At 39.4% G+C, this 19,002-nt stretch overlaps 1 long non-coding RNA gene across 2 annotated transcripts; it reads right to left on the bottom strand.

The window, feature by feature from the left end:
• Positions 1–386: 386 nt before the first annotated feature.
• On the bottom strand, positions 387–6,789 carry LOC148901514 (uncharacterized). 2 transcript variants are annotated; one of them, XR_016117862.1, is made up of 5 exons: positions 6,670–6,789; positions 5,533–5,622; positions 1,467–1,505; positions 1,291–1,349; positions 387–1,090 (listed from the first exon to the last, which is right to left on the bottom strand). It is a non-coding gene; the product is annotated as an uncharacterized LOC148901514 (long non-coding RNA). The 2 variants fall into 2 exon arrangements; XR_016117861.1 differs by having other exon boundaries at positions 387–1,349.
• Between the last annotated feature and the right edge of the window lie 12,213 nt (positions 6,790–19,002).

Genomic DNA, 19,002 nt, shown 5'->3' on the forward strand with positions numbered 1-19,002 from the left:
ATAGTTTACTCAAAATTTTTGAATAAATTTTATGAGTTTGACTGAACTTAAATGTTATGAGTTTGTTTGGACATAAATGTTATGAGTTTGAATGAACTTAAGATGTACTTTCAGTTTACTCTAATATGTTCTTGTTATCTTAATTTTAAAGTTAAAATTAGGTTTCATATTTGAGCGTAACCAACTCAAATTTATAATGTTACATGAAAAAATATATTCATGTATACTGTAGTTACATTTGCCTTCTATGTCTAAAAACAAAAACCCACCTCACATGTCTGTTTTAGTGCACATTTTTTTATTAAGGTTTAAAACAACCTTTGACAAAACATTCATGACAACAGTATCAAATGCACAGCATGTCCACGTACCAAAACAACAAATAAACCCCTGAGCAGTTCTTTTTTAGTAATTAACAAAACATCGTGATAAAGATGTGAAATAAACAACAACAAAACGGAAAGAAACAACAAATTATACTCTGCTGTTCTGTTCAAAAATAAATTCTCTGACAAGCATATACTTGAATAAATACAAGAGAATACATTTCAATGTACTCGTTATAAGGTGCAAATCAAAGTAAAACTTACTAAAAACAAACAGTATTCATGAAATGAAAAAAGACATTTTGGTGAAATCCAAGTTTACACATCAAATTATGAATAGAAAATCAGTCACAAAAGTACATCAATGTTTAGGTATACAAAGCAGAGTAAAACTATGAAATTACTTATCCAGTGTTGCTTTGTTCCGTAATATTGGAGGCACTGGTGCCTTCAATATTGAGGAACAAAGCATTTTTCAAACTTAGCAGGCATGGTTTGAGTGGTCTGTTATCATCAAGACACAGCAGTATTTTCTGAATGAAGGTGAATGTGTGGATTAATTTTTGGGAGAATCTAAATGCAGTGCATACTTTAAACCAAACAAGTGGAGGTGTGTATCAGCCAACCTGGGGAGACATCTCACAATAATGCCATCTTGTATCACAACAGAAATGCTGTTGGGGTTAAACAAGATGGCGCTAGTTGTCAGTTGTCACGGAGCGAAGAGCGACAGGAATGTTTTCAATGTCTGGATCCTCTTCCCACTGCAAAATACATCAATAGACATTTGTGTTAAGTCAGGCAATACATACATTACATGTTTTGAAGAACTGTGAGTCATCTTCTCGTAGCTATGCATGGAGAGCACGAAGGGCCAGACTGCGTCTCCTGTATATCATGCTGTTCTTTATCAAAAGCAAGAGGAGATAAAAGCCAAGTTTTAATTTGGGGAAAGCGACAGGACCTTAACATTGCAGTACTTGTCTTCAGCATCTCAAACCCAAGACAGTGGCCTATGGAGACCTATGGAGAATTAAGTTTAGGTAAAATTCTGTTCAATATAAAAAAATACATACATGTATTATGTTTAATATGATTCGGGTAATTAATCATGTAGCATTAATAAAAATGTAAACATACCTTAGATAATGGTGGTGTTACTCAATTTCCACACTGGGGCTAAAAGGTTGAATAGCAAAAACAGACAACAAATGTAATCATTTAATTTAATAAAACACCCGGATCCATGTTTACTTTTTAAATTGAATATATAATCTAATTTACCAGATTAAATGATGCCATCAAGCCAGTCACGTGTTTGCAGTTTGAAAAATGGTGTTTGCAGGTTCAAAAATACATTTAAAAAGTTTTATGTTTACACATGAATGACCATTTAAAACTACACCAATTGTACAGAGTGATATTTCATTTGGCTAGCATTATATTTACTTAGTGCCTTCTTAAAACGGCAGCACAACTGTTGCACGTTGAATTAGCATGACCTATTGTGCTGCCGTTTAAAACAAAGTTAACTTAAAGCACCAACCTGCTGGCGTTGCAGCATCTGTGGCGGACTTCGGGTGACCCTTATAACTTTTGAAGTTCATATAAAATTTAACACCCATTTGACGATTATTCTCAGACCTTCGCCGACACAAACATAACTTTTTATCACCTTGTGATAGTTGTTACTCCACCACCGCCCAAACAAACCTGCGCGGTACAATTCTCTTAATAACACTGCTGTGTCTTTCTACAAACAAGAGACGTTTAAGAAAAATTCCTACTTACAACAGAAGAGCTCGTAACATTAGGAGAAGTCCCTGGCTCAAACGGTGGATGACGTCCTCAGTCGCAAGCATGACCAAAAACTAGCATCTTCGCTAGCAGCAAAGGCGGCAAGAGCCCCAAACGGACTTTTCAAAATAGTCCTTTCCTGTGGAGCGACTACTACAGCATTGACACACTGGGCCCTTGTAATATACATATATAGTATATTAAATACGATTGTTTGTCTTTCCACCCTAATTTAAAATAAATAATCCGTCGGTCTCTGCCAGATTCAGCCGGTGAGAATTCAAATGGCGTCCAATGAGAGCACACAGTGACGTCATCACACAGCTTCCTGTCGTGAACTCAAAATGTTTGAGTAAACGATTGCCATGAACTCAAAAGTATTGATCTACTGCAAATTAAAAACGCAGGACTCATTCAAAAACTCAAAACGTTTGAGTTTTTCAAACAAAAAATCGGCTTTTGAGTTGACTGACCTCAATGACTTTAAGTCAGTAGTACTGTTCGGGTTTACAGTGTACTTGAATCATATTCATAACTGGATGTGTAACAAGAAAGCATATTCTCCGAATCTGAAGCCATTGTTTTGATTCTCGAGCAAGGCAAGACGTCTTGCCGTGACACCACGAACATGGGGGCGGGAACTTCTGAAACTGGCCACTTCCGGATTCAAATTGAAGTACTTTTTAGACACTTTAAGTCATTTTTATTGGTGTTTTGCATTTCAAAATATCAGCCTGCCTGTTTTGGATATTTTAGATGCAATAAAACGTTTTTCTGATGTCAGTTAGGAAACAAAAACAGTGATGTTGGTTGTCCTTTAAGCTGTGGTAATTAAACTGGGTGTGACGTGAAATGTTCGAATTAAGCGAATCAATCAAACATATGATTGGCTCAATGGATCCAACTAAAATATGTCTTTATGAGAGAGAAAACATGAACAATTTCATGGCAATATGCAAGCGGAATGTCTAGGTCACAGAGGCAATAAACATGCTATATAGTCACACTGTAACTTTCATCCCCAACACACCCAGAAGCAAAAGGTATGCAATGGGAGAACAATGTCGGAAATAGAAAACATGCATGATTCTGTAGAGCTCTGGGCCACTACATGTTGAAATAGGTGGAGCACGGTAGAAAGCATCCCCAATTGAGAGTCAAATAAGCGACCACAGAGATTGCTTCTGCAGACAAATTTCTGAATAAAATATAATTGGATAATTGAATTTAATGTCTTTTATAAGGTGTCTAAATTGTTGCACGCCGGAATAAAAGTGCAAGCAAGACTGATGAAAAGCATTGAAAAATGTCGAAAGCAAATTTCCTCTGTGCATGCTTTAGTTTTGCCTTCCATGGCAATGTACATCTCTGCGAGCACAGGGCTAGCATTTGCATTTGCATCTCGCTTTGTTGCGCCCAGTTCAAACCTTCAATTGGTGCAGAGTTTCAGAATGGGCGGGAGTTGCTGGCCAGACTTGTTAACATTCAAGTTGGATTGCTGCAATAACCTCAATTGTCAGTCTCAGGGTGCTTTCTTTATTCAAGTGGTAACAGTATAGAAAAGCACCAGGATATGACATCATGTCAGATTTCTAGTGTCACCTAACGTTCAGATTGTTGATGAAAACCTAAATGAGTTGTTCCTTGAAGGGATGGCGAAACCTTTTTGATCAAAGGGCAAATTATCGGTCAGCAAGCTCCCGCGATCTACCCGTTACCACATACGTGCACATACACATGCAATGACAGACCGCATGCCATGATGAGCAGCTTGACGCAGAAGCATGCAACACACTTTTGCAACCTGTTAACTATCGTAGCTCACGTGTAGCCTTTATAAAATACATATTTTGTCACACGAGGTTCACATTCTTTGCCTGTGCCCTCAGCAAATTGTACATGAAACACACTCTCAATGAAAATAATGTATACAGTATAGCAGAAAAGCTCTCATCATCATGCAATTACAGACTGCTGAGCGATAACAACTTCCGGTGACACAAGTCATGTGCCATCATAGGGCAAAGTTGACCTGTTTTATTTTTCCAGCAACACAAGCCATCTGCCAACATAAGACAAAGTTGAACTGTTTTATTGTATGTTTTTAGAAAGTGATATGAATATGATGATAAAGTTGCAGTGTCCTTTAACATTAAAAGCATATTCTGAACATGCATAGAGATATTTTTGTGCATGCAATACTTTGTTTTTTTTTCTTTTCAACCCCCTGCCTACCCTCAATCCTTTGAATCTTGCTGCTGTAGTTTGCAAATTTTCCCACTGTGGTTCTATTAAAGACTTTCTGATTCTGATTTTTTTCCCCTCCAGCCCGTGAGCTACTTGTCCATTGTCATCAACATATACTTGTGGAACATTTACAGACAACTAATTTTACTTGGGGAAAATAACATTTAGCAGTTTCCTGGTTTTGGATAATAAAGGACACAGAATTTTTTACCGAATCCATGAGAACGGTTACAGTACCATGCAGCTCATCAGATTCATCGCCGATCGTATCAGTGTTGGCAGTTTAAAACTCAGATTCTCATCCATCCATCCATTTTCTAGACCACTTAACCTCAAGAGACTCGCAGGCATACTGGAGCTGGAGTGTTTGTGACATTTCATAACTTCATGCCCTGACAAAAGAGACAACACTCGGGGTGTGGGCAAACACTTTCACATTTCAACTGTGAAAGGTCCTTTACAGTCTGACTGTTCCACTATTAAACAATTGACAATACATTAATTGTGCAATCTGAAGACCCTAAAGGGAAATGAACAATTATTTTTTGTGAAGGGAAGCAGATATTCGAGCAGCGGAATATGCATCAGTCTCCAACACCCCCTGGGGACTCATGTTGTACGACCCAAAAAAATTAGATTTGTGTGGTACTAAGTAATGATATCGCGTTACAAGGATGTATGGGGAAAGACATAGATCATCAAGTGATTTGCAGTTAGTGGTGTCTTAAAATACGATTCAATCATGCAGGAACACACTACCTTACATTTTACAGCCATCTCTGTTGTCACACACTGTGTGGCATAATCTATAAATTTCTCATCTGAACAGAGTGAGAGCGGGTTGATGTCTTTTTGTTATGTTATAGTGTATGGTTGAATGGACGGTTGGCGGAGATGGATTGGTGGGTGGACAGTTGTAATGGCACAATGTGCAGTTACTCTTATTTTTCTATTTTTTGCAGTGTGGTGTCAAGATAGCAAAAGGTTAAAAATATATGTAAAGGCAACAACAGATATTACCCAAGGCCTCTTTCACCATATATATTCTGAACAATGAATGAAACCAAGGACGATCGCTGTTGACACTTTAGAAATGGCCTCTCAAATCGAATTTCAGGATAGGTGGCAGCATACTTATTGGCAATGGGTGAATCCTAATCACCTTCACATCAGCAACTGCAGTGGATGCAAAATACCTCAATCTTCCTTCCACAGGAGATTTAATGCATTGCACGGCTTCACTCGCCGGTGGCTGTGAAGTAAAGAAACCCAACGAAGGGACTTTAAATGAAGATGTGAAGGGCTGTTTGTTCACTGACAGCAGCTTTTAGCTTAATCAGATAGCATAAGCACCATAAAAATGGATTGCAAATAACCTCGCTGGTAATAAATTATTGATGTTGTCTGGACTTGACATGTAAACAGCACAGTAACTCAAATGCTCAGCAAAGTGCTGACAGGACTTCACATCTCACAGTGATGTGTCAATCTGAGACAGACTTTGTACATTCAAACCTATTATTGATTATTACAAATCCCGGTTACAGTGAAGCTGTGACATGTTTAAAATATGAATAAAAAGAGAATGCAGTGATTTATATATTGGTGAGCTGGTATCCAATTAATTACACTATCACATAGTATAAGTGATGAATTGTCATTAATTGTTCCAATGCTCTTTTGGAGTATGGGGGGCAAACATCTGGACAAAATCAAATCAATACAACATGTTATGTGAATTATTCAAGCTGGTTTAATTGAGTATGAAGACAGATTCCTAAAAGGTTATGAATTAAAATTTGTCAAAAACTGGGCACAATAGAGTAGTGTTTTTCAATCTTTTTAGAGCCGAGGCAAATTTCTTTCATTGAAAAAATCTCACGGCACATCACTATCATAAAATGTGGACATGGATTATTTTAACAAATAGGATTTGTAGTGTTATGTGCGCTTTTTAATGTTGAAAATTAATGCAGCATTAGAACACACTGAATAGTAATCAAATGGACATCAGTCCAATACGTATATGGTGCATTTGTTTTAATGGCAAGTAAAATACTGTACAGTATAGTCAGTTATAAACTTTTCCCTTGGAATATTGTACCAATCTCTTTTCCCATCTTGAGACTTTGTGTAATTTCAACATAATTCAAATAATTTATGATTGTGTCACTTTGAGGTAGTCCAGCTTCTGTTCTGCTAGTCTGTCTTTTTCCATTGATAAATTTGCTTACAGCTATAGCTTTGCTGCATGTTTTTCAGAGCAGACCTTTGTCACTCGAAAAAGAAAATATCTCACCCAGTTTCATAGCTTGTTCTTCTATTCGCACAAATTCCAAAAGCCATTGCAACTGAAAGGCAATGCAGCGGATTCTTATTTTGGTTTGGAGAGTCGACATATCCACTCACCGGTGACTTCGTCGTGATAAAGCTTCACAATTAACTATGTGAAGCCGCCTCAATGTTATTGTATAGAAGCAGAGAACATGCGCAAGGACTGACAACGCTATGATTGGCTGCAAAGCCTTTTCGTGTCATACCGTGTGATTGGCTGCACACCTGTCACTCACTGAATCACACAGTCCAGTGATCCCTTGCTACTTCCCAGTTCACCTATCGCGGTTTCAGTGCATCGCAGATTTTTCTTTCAAGGGAAAAACAACGTTCAGAATAAAAGAAATGCCAAATTACTCAAATACTTTTGTACATGGCTGTAGCATGATTGGTTCCCATCGTTGACGTCATCCAATGACAGATGAATTCCCATGCTTACAGCAATGATGATTGGCTGTTCATCGTTTCCGCCACGCCCAGCATTCCCTCTGTCCTATTACTTTGGTTATATAACTCGACTTCACGTATTATCGTGCATACTTTCGTACATCTGGGTGGTCATGGTCCTCATTAACCGTGAAAAAAGGAATGATTACTGGACATTGATTAAAAAAAACATATAATTTATTTGCAGTACGTTCAGTGTCTTGGATAGGTTTTCTGTGAGCTGCGTCTGTGCAACCAGTACGCATGCAGTTGTGCATCTAAAAGTGATCATTCGTGTCTTTGTATCTCAGGTAAGTAAATCTAAATGTATGCTGGAAACTTGGCTTGCCTCAAAGCTTAAAGGACAACCGACACCACAAATGGTGTCCATAATTTGTAAAATCACTTCAAATGATGTACTGAGCGCATTTTACAAAGATTCCACCGCATATAGCTATATTTTACGTTTTAAGACTCGCGCTGAATATTCAGGAAGTCTTGTTTTTGAGTCGGTGACGATACCTTCCATGGCGTCACGGTAGGTATCGTCACTGACCGAGAAAGCGACACACAATGCATTTTGGGTACTTTGTTTGGTCTGAAAACTTCGTGTTGATCCGTGTTGATGGCGAAATTAGAAGGAAAACACATAAACAATGTGATGGTGAATCGTTGTGTGTTGCACCAAGACTACTATTTGATACGAGCTGACACAAATTCCTAGCAGACAAATCAGCCAATTTCCAACGGAGCTTAGGTGCCATCTTGTGTATTTCCTGAGATGCTACATTGCAGTCCAGACACCTCAAAATGACACGGAAGGACTTCTTTCATCGATTGCAAACATTCATACTTTCCTCTTCAGAACTATTTGAATCATATTCATAACTGGGTGACTAACAAGAAAGCATCTTCTCCGAATCTGAAGCCATTGTTATGATTCTCGAGCAAAGCAAGACGTCTTGGCGTGACGTCACAAACAAGGGTGCAGGACTTTCTGAGACTGAATCTTTCTTAGATCATTTTGAAGTAGTTTTGGGACACTTTAAGTCATTTTTATTGGTGTTTTTCATTCGACTAAAAATATCAGCCTGCGTGTTTTGGGTATTTTATATGCTATAAAATGTTTTTGTGATGTCAGTTAGGAAACCAAAAAAATGGTGTCGGTTGTCCTTTAAGGGAATTACATAGGCGCTGCTTTTCCCAACCGGTAAGGAAGAGGACTACACGATTACAATGTCAAATGATAAACCATAGAAAAATACATGTGTATTGGATAATTTCCAACGGCACACCTGACAATATCAAGGTTTGAAATACACTGCATGAGAGCAATTGACCAAAAAGTATGTCTTGGGTCAGCATTCTTTACAAATGCTTACAGTACTAATTTAGGCTGGAACTAGACCAACACTATTTTGAAAGTGTTTGGATTTTGTTTTTAAAACCCATGTAAATTATCTGATAGAAAAAAAAAATGAGATCGATTATGTTGGGCCAGAAACTCCAGGGTTGAAATGTGGTATTTTCATTTTTCATGCATCTATAGTTTTGGTAATTCCAAAAATATGTTTATGCAAATGTGATTGGATGTCAACAGATGTACCCCACCTTCTGCCATACCAGTGTGCCGGTGGATGACTCTTGTGAGGATAAAGTGGTTTGGGAAGTGGATGGATGAATGGTTTTGTTTTGTCTTCACCTTCTCTCGTCATCTGGGTCCCTGTGTTTCACCAATCAGCTCCCTCAACAGTCTGTGTCTTATTCAGGTGTTTCTTGTTGTCTCATCACTTTGCTTGTATTTAGTTCCCTGGGTTCTTCCAGGTATCATTTGGATCATTTTGCTTGTGGGCGCATTCGTGCGCGTGTGTGGTCACGTATTGTTTGTAATTTGTTTGCTGACTGACTTGCTGATTTATTGTCAGCAAGTCAGTCAGTTCTCGACAAGAGTTAGAAAAATAAAAGAGCTCTTATTCGCAGAGGTCTTCGTCACCACAAATGAACTTTGATTGCTCTGAAGCCACTGTTGTATATCTTGTGCCATGAACCTTGAAATGAGTTCAGATGAACATTGAAATACAGTAAAGTCTCGTTATATCGATATCGGTTTTATCGATAGTACCGCTTATTACGATACTATTTTCATTTCCTTTGCACATTTGTAGTCTTTTTATGTATAATTAGTACCGTTTAGTACGATACCCGGTTATTATGATAATCCGGTTATTACGGTGCTCCTTTTCATCCCCCGCCGGCCATTTTTGTTGTTTATATCGATATATCCGTCGCGCCATTGGTCAACTTGGTCACGTGTCTTGTTACGTGAGCCGCCATCGGTCGCGCCATTGGTCGACTTGGTCACATGAGCCGCCATCGGTCGCGCTATTGGTCGACTTGGCCGTGTGACTTTGTCACGTGACACGCCATCGGTCGCGCCATTGGTCAACTTGGTCACGTGTCTTGGTTACGTGTCACGCCATCAGTCGCGCCATTGGTCGACTTGGTCAGGTGACTTGGTTACGTGCCCAGCACCCGTGTAGCAGAGCCATTTTCATTTTCAGACGCTAGCTCGTGTGTAGCAGACGAGATTGAAGTGTTTGTGTTAAAAGGTAAAAATGGGAAGCAGAAGAAGATTGATGACTTTTTTAAATTGTATACATAATACAGTAAGATGTAAGCGTTGCAGTTTCCCTGTTGTGTTATGTACATGCCCACTGTACTGTATATGAATGCAATCGTTTTTTGCAACAATGTTTCTTGTTTTGTCTGCTGAAGCGCGATGATTTTGAAAATTATTAACATTCCATACTGTGTATTAAAGGACAGCCGATGTCACTTTTTATTCAAATGCAAATAAAAATGACTTCACGCCAAGACGTCTTGCATTGCTTGTGAATCCAAACAATGGCTTCAGATTTGGATAATATGCTTTCTTGTTACACATCCAGTTATGAATATGTTTCAAATACACTGTAGTTCTGAAGATTAAAGCATACATGTTTACAATCATTAAAGAATTATATGTGCCATTTTGAGGCAACATTGGGGGAACATCTCTGACCCAAAAAAAAAAGGGAGCTAATGGCCAGCTCCGTTTCTTATATGGCGCTTGACTGCCCTCTTTTGGCGACTTTTGTTTAATGCAGTTCGGCGCAGGATCGGATATATCGATAGTCCCGGTTATATCGATATTTTTTCGGACTCCCTTGGATATCGATATAACGAGACTTTACTGTACAACGAACCATTTTCAGCGCACTCCTTCCTCATATATTTAGAGTGCCAGGACTTTCATTACAACATGGCCAGGGGCACACAGAAAGGCACCAAACAGCTTTCTTATTTTATGTCCTTCACGCAAATGCACAGTAGGGTAAGCTTTTTTTCCTCCCTGCTTCCTTCCATTTTATCACTAAGAATAAATAATTTATCAATGCATCGGCTCGTTATCTCAACAGAATCATTACAGTGATGAATTACAGACCATGTGACTGCACGTGCACACTGGTTGGGAAGAGCTTTGACCTTGTCAGACAAGACAATTTCCGAAAGGTAACATGGTTTTTCCAAACAAAGCTTGTGTACTTTATTGTTTAAAATATAGCTGCAAAAATTATGTGGAGCAGTTTTCCAGTTATTAAGATCATTTTAGGGCTTGGGCCTCCATCGACTGTCTGCCGGCTAGGCTTACAGAAGGGGCATAACCAAGCAAATAGACCCTTTTGGTTCGAACCTCGTTCATAGAGCAATATAGAACGGCACTTCTCTGGAAGGAGCTTTAATTTGGAGGGTGGCCATGATGAATTAGTGTAGTAGAGGTCATTTCAATGATCAATTTGAGCTCTAGAACAAGCCCGCTTTGAGTCTGGACTTTCTTCAACTCTGGAGTTATTCTTGGTACAATATCACCCTTTTAACGGTCAATGCAGAAAAACCTTACTCCATATACTGTATATACTTCAATGATGAAAATCACCATTTTGAAACACTGATACTAAAGTCAAGTGTCGTTTCAGATTTGCTGTATTTAACACACTATGTCTTTTCCCAATTTCCAGGCATTAACTTGAAGTCAACTAAATACTCATTAATATTTCTTTATTTTAAGAAAGTGGTTGTTTGTTGTGTGGTGGATGTTTCAACTTGTTTCGGGTGTCCCTAGCCTACTGCTCAAAGACAGCTGGGATAGGCTCCAGCATCTGTTGAAGTATTTTCAAAAACAATGAAATACTTTATAAGACGGCGCCGCGAGAGTGGCTGCCTTTCCAGCAGCTCATGTATTTTGTTTTTCTACTTTCATTCCTTTCATCACTTTGCTGCTGTGAAATGTAAATTTCTCCACTGTGAGACTAATAAAGGCATATCCAATCCAATCCAATCCAATAATTCCACATTTTTTTATCCACTCTGATACTGTCATTAAATAAAACTGAAAATATTGGTTTTCTCAGCAATTTTAGATTAGATTAAAATGTAGACGAATTAGGCCATTAATTAGGTCAATTTAATTAATTAACCTTGTATTTATTTATTTATTTATTTATTTATTTATTTATTTATTTATTTATTCGCTTGGCAGTACAAACTGGTGGGACTGTACAACAGTCACTCGTTTGGTTTGTCAATGATGAATGTACAATGGTCCAAGCAATCATGGCTTGGCCTGAATGCATAGGAAGCCACACCACCACGATTCTGGTCCAATCAACTCTATTCAAATAACTACAGCCATGTCTCCATGTCTTGAGAGATGGCTCAAATGAGCCTGTTAGCCTTTGAACAAGTCAGAGAGGGAAACAGGACATGTCAACCAGGGAAAGATCAACAAGGGAGAAAAAGCAAGGAACATTTATTCTGCCTCGGGGGTTGTACTTGCTAGTTTTATCGTCTCTGTGCTGCACTGATTTGACAGTCAAAGCTTATCGCCCCCAAAACTTTTACTTTTAATGAATGAAAGGCAACTTCACATAGTTTGATGTGAAATGTGTCGAATGGCTTGTAACTTTCCGGTCATCAGTTACACTTCCCCTTCAACACTCATGGAAATAGAGTTGGAAACCACAGTGTTGCCTCACAATCACGTACTGTTTTCAAAAGAAACACACTTGATAAAGTGTCAATAAAACAAAGTTAAACCACTACACAGTTGTCTGTTTCCATCTGTTTCGGGATACTGTGCGACGACCAGTGTGATTAAAAACAACCCACTGAGTAGAAACAATTTGTCTTTCAGATTCACAGCAACCGCTGAGTGTAGTGTAAAGCTTGTTTCTTGGCAAATGTCTCAGAAATAAGGCTGCTTGCTGGCTCCATTCCCAGCCACAATCTGTGTGAATGCTTTAAGATCACTTGAGGTGTTGTCACTGCTCAGGGAGCAGATTTTAGAAAAATCAAACATGAAATTCCTGTACTTATTCTGCCATAGCATAAAAATACATTGCAAAATGAAACATACTGGTGCCAAGCTTGAACCATTGTTATTTCACTGTAAATCAGTGAAAAGCTTTCAAACTGTCGATCTGTATTGAATCAGAATCTGAATCATTTATGATGATACCAGTGCTGCCTGTTCTACTGGAGAAAAATGTGTTCTACATGCTTGGCCAATAAGAATGATTCTGATTTTGGTTTCTTTTTCTTTTACAAGACAATTAGGTGTGTAATTACCGACACATGCTTCTGCCATATTGCAAAATGTAGAATGTAATACTCCTCCAAATACTAAAATACTAAAATAAAAATACTATAATGTATTGATGTATTCATTTAATTGATTAGTTTCTGCTCTAAGCCATCCAAAGAAGGTGGTTATTCTACTGTAAACCAATGTTTGTTGTGCAGGCATAAACATCAGTCCCCCCCAACCCAAAGGTGGAGGGAGACTATTCTATGTCGACCAGAGTGAATGTCATACAGACACCGAGCTGGAGGGCAATTATTATGTCCACAACTGTGCGGTGCCTCGAACCATGGACCACTCCAGAGCAAATGAAAGTCCAACCCCTTTTGAAACAAACAGCATTAAACACAAAGCTGTGTGTGGATGAGAACTCAACTACACCCAGACTGAACGTCACAACGTGCCCAGCAACTCATGCTTCTTCCCAGTCACAAAGGTGACATTCCACGTCTCTGGAGTCAGTTTCTGTAGCCGTTAATGATATCACCGTGGTCACTGATTTTGTTTGTGGCTACTGCCCAGCTATCACTAGACAGGGGTTGGGACGTTTATCGTCTTTTGGGCTATTTGATACTCACCAACAAGTCCCGCCTCCAAGTCTGACTTCCTAGAGGGGTCTCTGATTTCGGCACCTGTGATTTAGGACCTGTTTACCAAGCATGACCCTGCCCGAAGCACAAGACCTCAGGCAACGTGGCTCCTAAGATTATTAGAAAACATAAAGCCCTCCACAACTGAAGGGGGGTTATTATTAGTAGTATCATTCTTATTTTCCCACTGGAGGGAAATATTCTCAAAATTCAAACTAAAAATTCCTGATTGTGAGATCTGGAAAGCTTGATTTACACTGATTGCAGATGAAAAAGTAAAAAACAATGGGTGAATAAAACATTAATGAACCCCATACTTGTTCTTTGTGCTGTACCATCAGTAAATGAAAGATGAAATGGTGATTAATCACTTTGAACACATCTGGAAGAAAAAGTGGTTCAGAACTAAAAGCGCATTGACCAAACTACTCATATACTATCTCAACATGTTAATATGGCCACATTTCAAGCAAAAATCTCTTGGTTCGCTTTTACAATTGAATGTGATCCACGTTGAATGATCCACGGTTTTGTTGTGGTATTTTTTTTTCCATTTTATTAAATAAATTGTTCTGAGATAGATCCCTCTGCATGCTGACTATAAAAAATAAACAGCACATCAATAATTCTTCTGATCACTGAATTGTTTTGAAACACATTAACCATCACAATTAACATTCATGCAGTAGGCCATGGACTAAAATGGTTGCTTATTTCCAAACAAATTCAAAGCAGAGCATCGAGTTGTCTGTTTAGAACAAGCAACATTTGGGGGAAAATAAAAGTTGACATCCAACATACCACGTGCGCAGATAAGACAAAGCATTACTTGCTCTCCATGCTGCCACACACGCTCTCAAATACATAGTTTGTGACACATAACAAGCCAGTTAACCCTTCAGCCCCAGCTACCCTTATCTTCTTTCCACCAATATATAACCACCACTTCTGTGCAGCCACTAGTATTCTGCTTCAGTATGTGTTGCTCTGCTCTGATTCATATACAGATAAATAGCAGTGTATACTGTAATGGCATGAAATTACGTGTATGACATGAGTTGAAGGGCACGAGGATTTTTTTTTCATTTCATAGTGAAACTGAATCTTGTCTTCTTTTCCTTTCGGCTTTTCCCCTCAGGGGTCGCCACAGCGAATCAATGTCCTCCATCTATCCCGGTTTTGTGCATCCTCTTGTCTCACACCAGCTACCTCCATGTCCTCTTTGACCACATCCATAAACCTCTTGTTCGGTCTTCCTCTCGGTCTCCTGCCTGGCAGTTCAAGGCTCAGCATCCTTCTCCCGATATAGTCGGTCTCTCTCCTCTGGACATGTCCAAACCATCTCAGTCTGGCCTCTCTGACTTTCTCTCCAAACTCTCTAATATGAGTTGTCCCTCTAATGTACTCATTCCTGATCCTATCCAAACTGGTCACTCCCAAAGAAAACCTCAACATCTTCAGCTTTGCTACCTCCAGCTCTGCTTCCTGTCTTTTCTTCAGTGGCACTGTCTCCAGTCCAAACATCATGGCTGGTCTTACCACTGTTTTATACACTTTTCCTTTCATCCTAGCTGAAACCCTTCTATCGCACATCACACCTGACATTTTTCTCCAGCCGCTCCAGCCTGCCTGCTTCTTCACCTCTTTTCCACACTCTCCATTGCTCTGGACAGTTGACCACAAGTACTTAAAATCCTCCACCTTCTTTATCCCTTCTCCCTGTAGCATCACTCTTGCACTTGGATCCCTCTCATTCACACACATATATTCCGTCTTGCTGCGACTGATCTTCATTCCTCTCCTTTCCAGGGCATATCTCCACATCTCTAGTTTCTCCGCCACCTGTTCCCTGTTCTCGCTACAGATCACAATGTCATCTGCAAACATCATGGTCCAAGGATATTCTTGTCTAACATCGTCTGTCAGCCTGTCCATCACCATAGCAAATAAGAAGGGGCTCAGAGCTGACCCCTGGTGGAGTCCCACCTCCACCTTGAATTCCTCCGTCACACCGACAGCACACCTCACAACTGTCTTACAGTCATGATACATGTCTTGCACCGCTCTGACATACTTTTCCGTGACTCCAGAATTCCTCATGCGACACCACAACTCTTCCCTGGGCACCCTGTCATACACTTTCTCCAGATCTACAAAGACACAATGCAATTCCCTCTGACCTTCTCTGTACTTCTCTATCAGCATTCTTAAAGCAAACACTGCATCTGTCGTACTCTTTTTTGGCATGAAGCCATACTGCTGCTCACAAATGTTCTCTTCTGCTCTTAGTCTAGCTTCAACTGCTCTTTCCCAGAGTTTCATTGTATGGCTCATCAACTTTATTCCTCTGTAGTTAGTACAACTCTGCACATCTCCTTTGTTCTTAAAAATGGGCACGAGTACACTTCGTCTCCATTCTTCAGGCATCTGTTCACCATCTAAGATCTTGTTGAATAACCCAGTCAGGAACACCACCACCACCTCTCCAAGACACGTCCATACCTCGATTGGTAAATCATCAGGCCCGAGTGCCTTTCCCCCCTTCATCCTCTTCAGCGCCCTCCTCACTTCATCCTTGCCAATGTTTGCTTCGTCTTAGTGCACAACAGTCACGTCTTCTACTCTTTGCTCCTTCTAATTTTCCTCAGTCATCAATTCTTCAAAGTACTCTTTCCATCTTGCCATCAAACTACTGGCACCTGTTAATACATTGCCATCTCTATCCTTAATCACCCGCACCTGCTGCAGGTCCTTACCATGATTGTCTCTCTGGCTCGCCAGCCTGTAAAGATCAGTCTCACCTTCCTTGCTCTCCAGCTGAGCATACAAGTCATCATAGGCCTCTTGCTTGGCCTTTGCTATCTTTACTTTAACCGTGCACTGCATATCCTTGTACTGCTGTCGACTCTCGTCCGTCCTCTCAGTGTCCCACTTCTTCTTTGCTAACCTCTTTCTCTGTATACACTCCTGCACCTCCCCATTCCACCACTAAGTCCCCTTATCTACCTTTCTTCCACTCGATACACCAAGTACTTTCCGACCTGTGTCTCTGATTATGTCCGCTGTAGTTTGCCAGTCATCTGGAAGGACCTCTTGCCCACCCAGTGCTTGTCTTACCTCCTTTCTAAATGTCATGCAACAAGTGTAAGCTCTCAGTCGTACAGGAGTGGTCCATCGTTTCTTCAGCCGTCATCTGTACAAATTTGAAGGTTTCTGACGTTTCGCCTCCTCTTCCTTTTTCAACTTCCACCATTTTGTCCTCACTGCAGCCTTTGGGTTCTTCATCTTCCTCACTGCCAGCGTCATCCTACACACCACCAACCTATGCTGTCTGGCTACACTCTCACCAACCACTGATTTCCTTTAGATGGCGCCGTTGACACAAAATGTAGTCTACCTGTGTACTTCTGCCTCTACTCTTATAGGTCACCCTATGAAACTGAATCTAGTAAAGATGTGATTTAGCCTTTGTCCAAAAGGTTTGTCAAATTCACATGTGCTTTTTTTGTTTTGTGAATTCATGAAAAATCATGCTTGTAACAAAATACACTCTCAAGGTCTTGGGCATTCGCAAAATCATGGGAAATATGTTTGCCAAAACAAAATGTACAATTATGATATCATCTATAATGGATCATTATTGTATGTAGGCTATGTGAACAATACAGACACCAAAAATAACCAAACAAATTTGTCTGCCTACTATCTGCCTTCTTTTATACATGCAATGTCCTTCATTTTATGCTTGCCCTCCTCCTAAATTATTTCACCGAATCAACAGTCTGGACTCAATCTTAAAAAAAATAAATAAATCACTCACAGTCAGACAAAAATTAAAAACTGCTAACAGGGTTGCTAAACACTATTTTGTATATGTATTGTATACATATGACATTGAAGGTAATACAGTAAAGTCTCGTTATATCGATATCGGATATATCGATAGTCCCGGTTATATCGATACTATTTCTATGCACGCACTGAGAAATTACATGCAAACAGGGTCGGATATATCGATAGTCCCGGTTATATCGATATTTTTTCGGACTCCCTTGAATATCGATATAACGAGACTTTACTGTATAAGGATTTTTTTAAAAATCAAAGCTGTCACATAAACAAGATGTCTCATTTACCGTGTGGGCTGTATGCTCCTGGATGGAAAGAAACAAAGTGCTGCGTATGGCACGACATAAACAGACATCCTTGGGTCAAAACAGCATTATCATTCCCATGGGTGACATAAAAGTTAGTGAGCATACATTCCGCTCGATATATCTTTTCATAATAAATTCAGAAATGGATGTACATCTGAAATGTAATTGTTTTCATTAAACTGCAGTCAGAGGACGATCAGCTATTGCCACATTTTTTTTCATGGTGATTTTGTTGTGTTGGAATTCAGGCTGTGCCTCACCTGTCATCACGGAAATATCAAATGAAAAAATAAATTAAACAGTTATATTTATTTTGTGATTTGTACTTTAAAGTTCTTTTCCATTTAACTTCATTTTTGGATTCTTTTTCAAAATCGCTGAATTTTCACATTGACCATTCAAATACTAAGTAGAGACGAGCGGTGAGGCAGCAGCCGGCTGAGCCTCACCATAGATTGCGCAATGACGATGCGAACTGTGCTGTCTTGCTCTGCAGTGAGACCGCATTGCTGTCCCTCTGCATATCGCTATTAAAGTCTTCACACACTTTTAGTATATGAACTAAATTTCTATAGTTTAGCTGGTGTATATAATGTAGAGTCACTTTACATTATATACACTGTACTACAGTGTTTATTTATTTATTGATCAAAACTGTGTGCATAGGTGAGGCACACAGTTCTCCTGCCTCATGACAGGGGGCGCTGGTGATTACAGAGATTCTTCTTGCGCCACCTCGGCTGCAGAATAGAATTCGTGAGAGCAAGCTACAGTAAACAGTTAGCGAGTTAAGTGCAACCATCTAGTCATTTTTTCGTGTTGCTTGGCCTTGTTTTCAGAATGGAGGATTACGTATCTAAATTGAAAGAAATAGAGAGACTTTTAAAACTGAAGAAAGATAAGGAAGGCTTCTACAAAGAAGGTATAGATGCCTTTCTTCAGAAGGAGCGGCGCATGGACTTCATGTATAAGTAAAGGTAACACGATAACATTTTTGTTTATATAAAGAATGCTGACATGACATTTTGAACAAAAAACGTTAACTGTTGCCAATCAAATGGTGAATAAGCTACTCTGTAGTGTTCATATATTTGTAAATCTGACTGTGATGACGTCAGTGCCTCACCAGCCATGAACCTCACCGCACGTCACTGGAATTCAAATATATATAGAAGTTCCACTTGCTACTAGTTTTTTTGTATTGCTCACATAAATAGTCCGCATAAAATATCATGCATATTAGCATATTTTACAATAAAGCGGACTTTGACTTTGAAATGCCCACAGTGCAATATGCTTTGATCAACCTCAACCAATTCTGTGGAAGCATGGTAAATTCCAGCTGAGCCAAGTAAACCTGTACACTTCCTAACAAAGTATCGTAGCTTCAAATATCTAAATTGGAAACCATCACGATGCTATCATTTTGAAGACAGTAAGACAAA

Source organism: Hippocampus bargibanti, linkage group LG02 (assembly GCF_051943395.1).
Source record: "Hippocampus bargibanti isolate YZ-2025 linkage group LG02, ASM5194339v1, whole genome shotgun sequence".
Taxonomy (NCBI): domain Eukaryota; kingdom Metazoa; phylum Chordata; class Actinopteri; order Syngnathiformes; family Syngnathidae; genus Hippocampus; species Hippocampus bargibanti.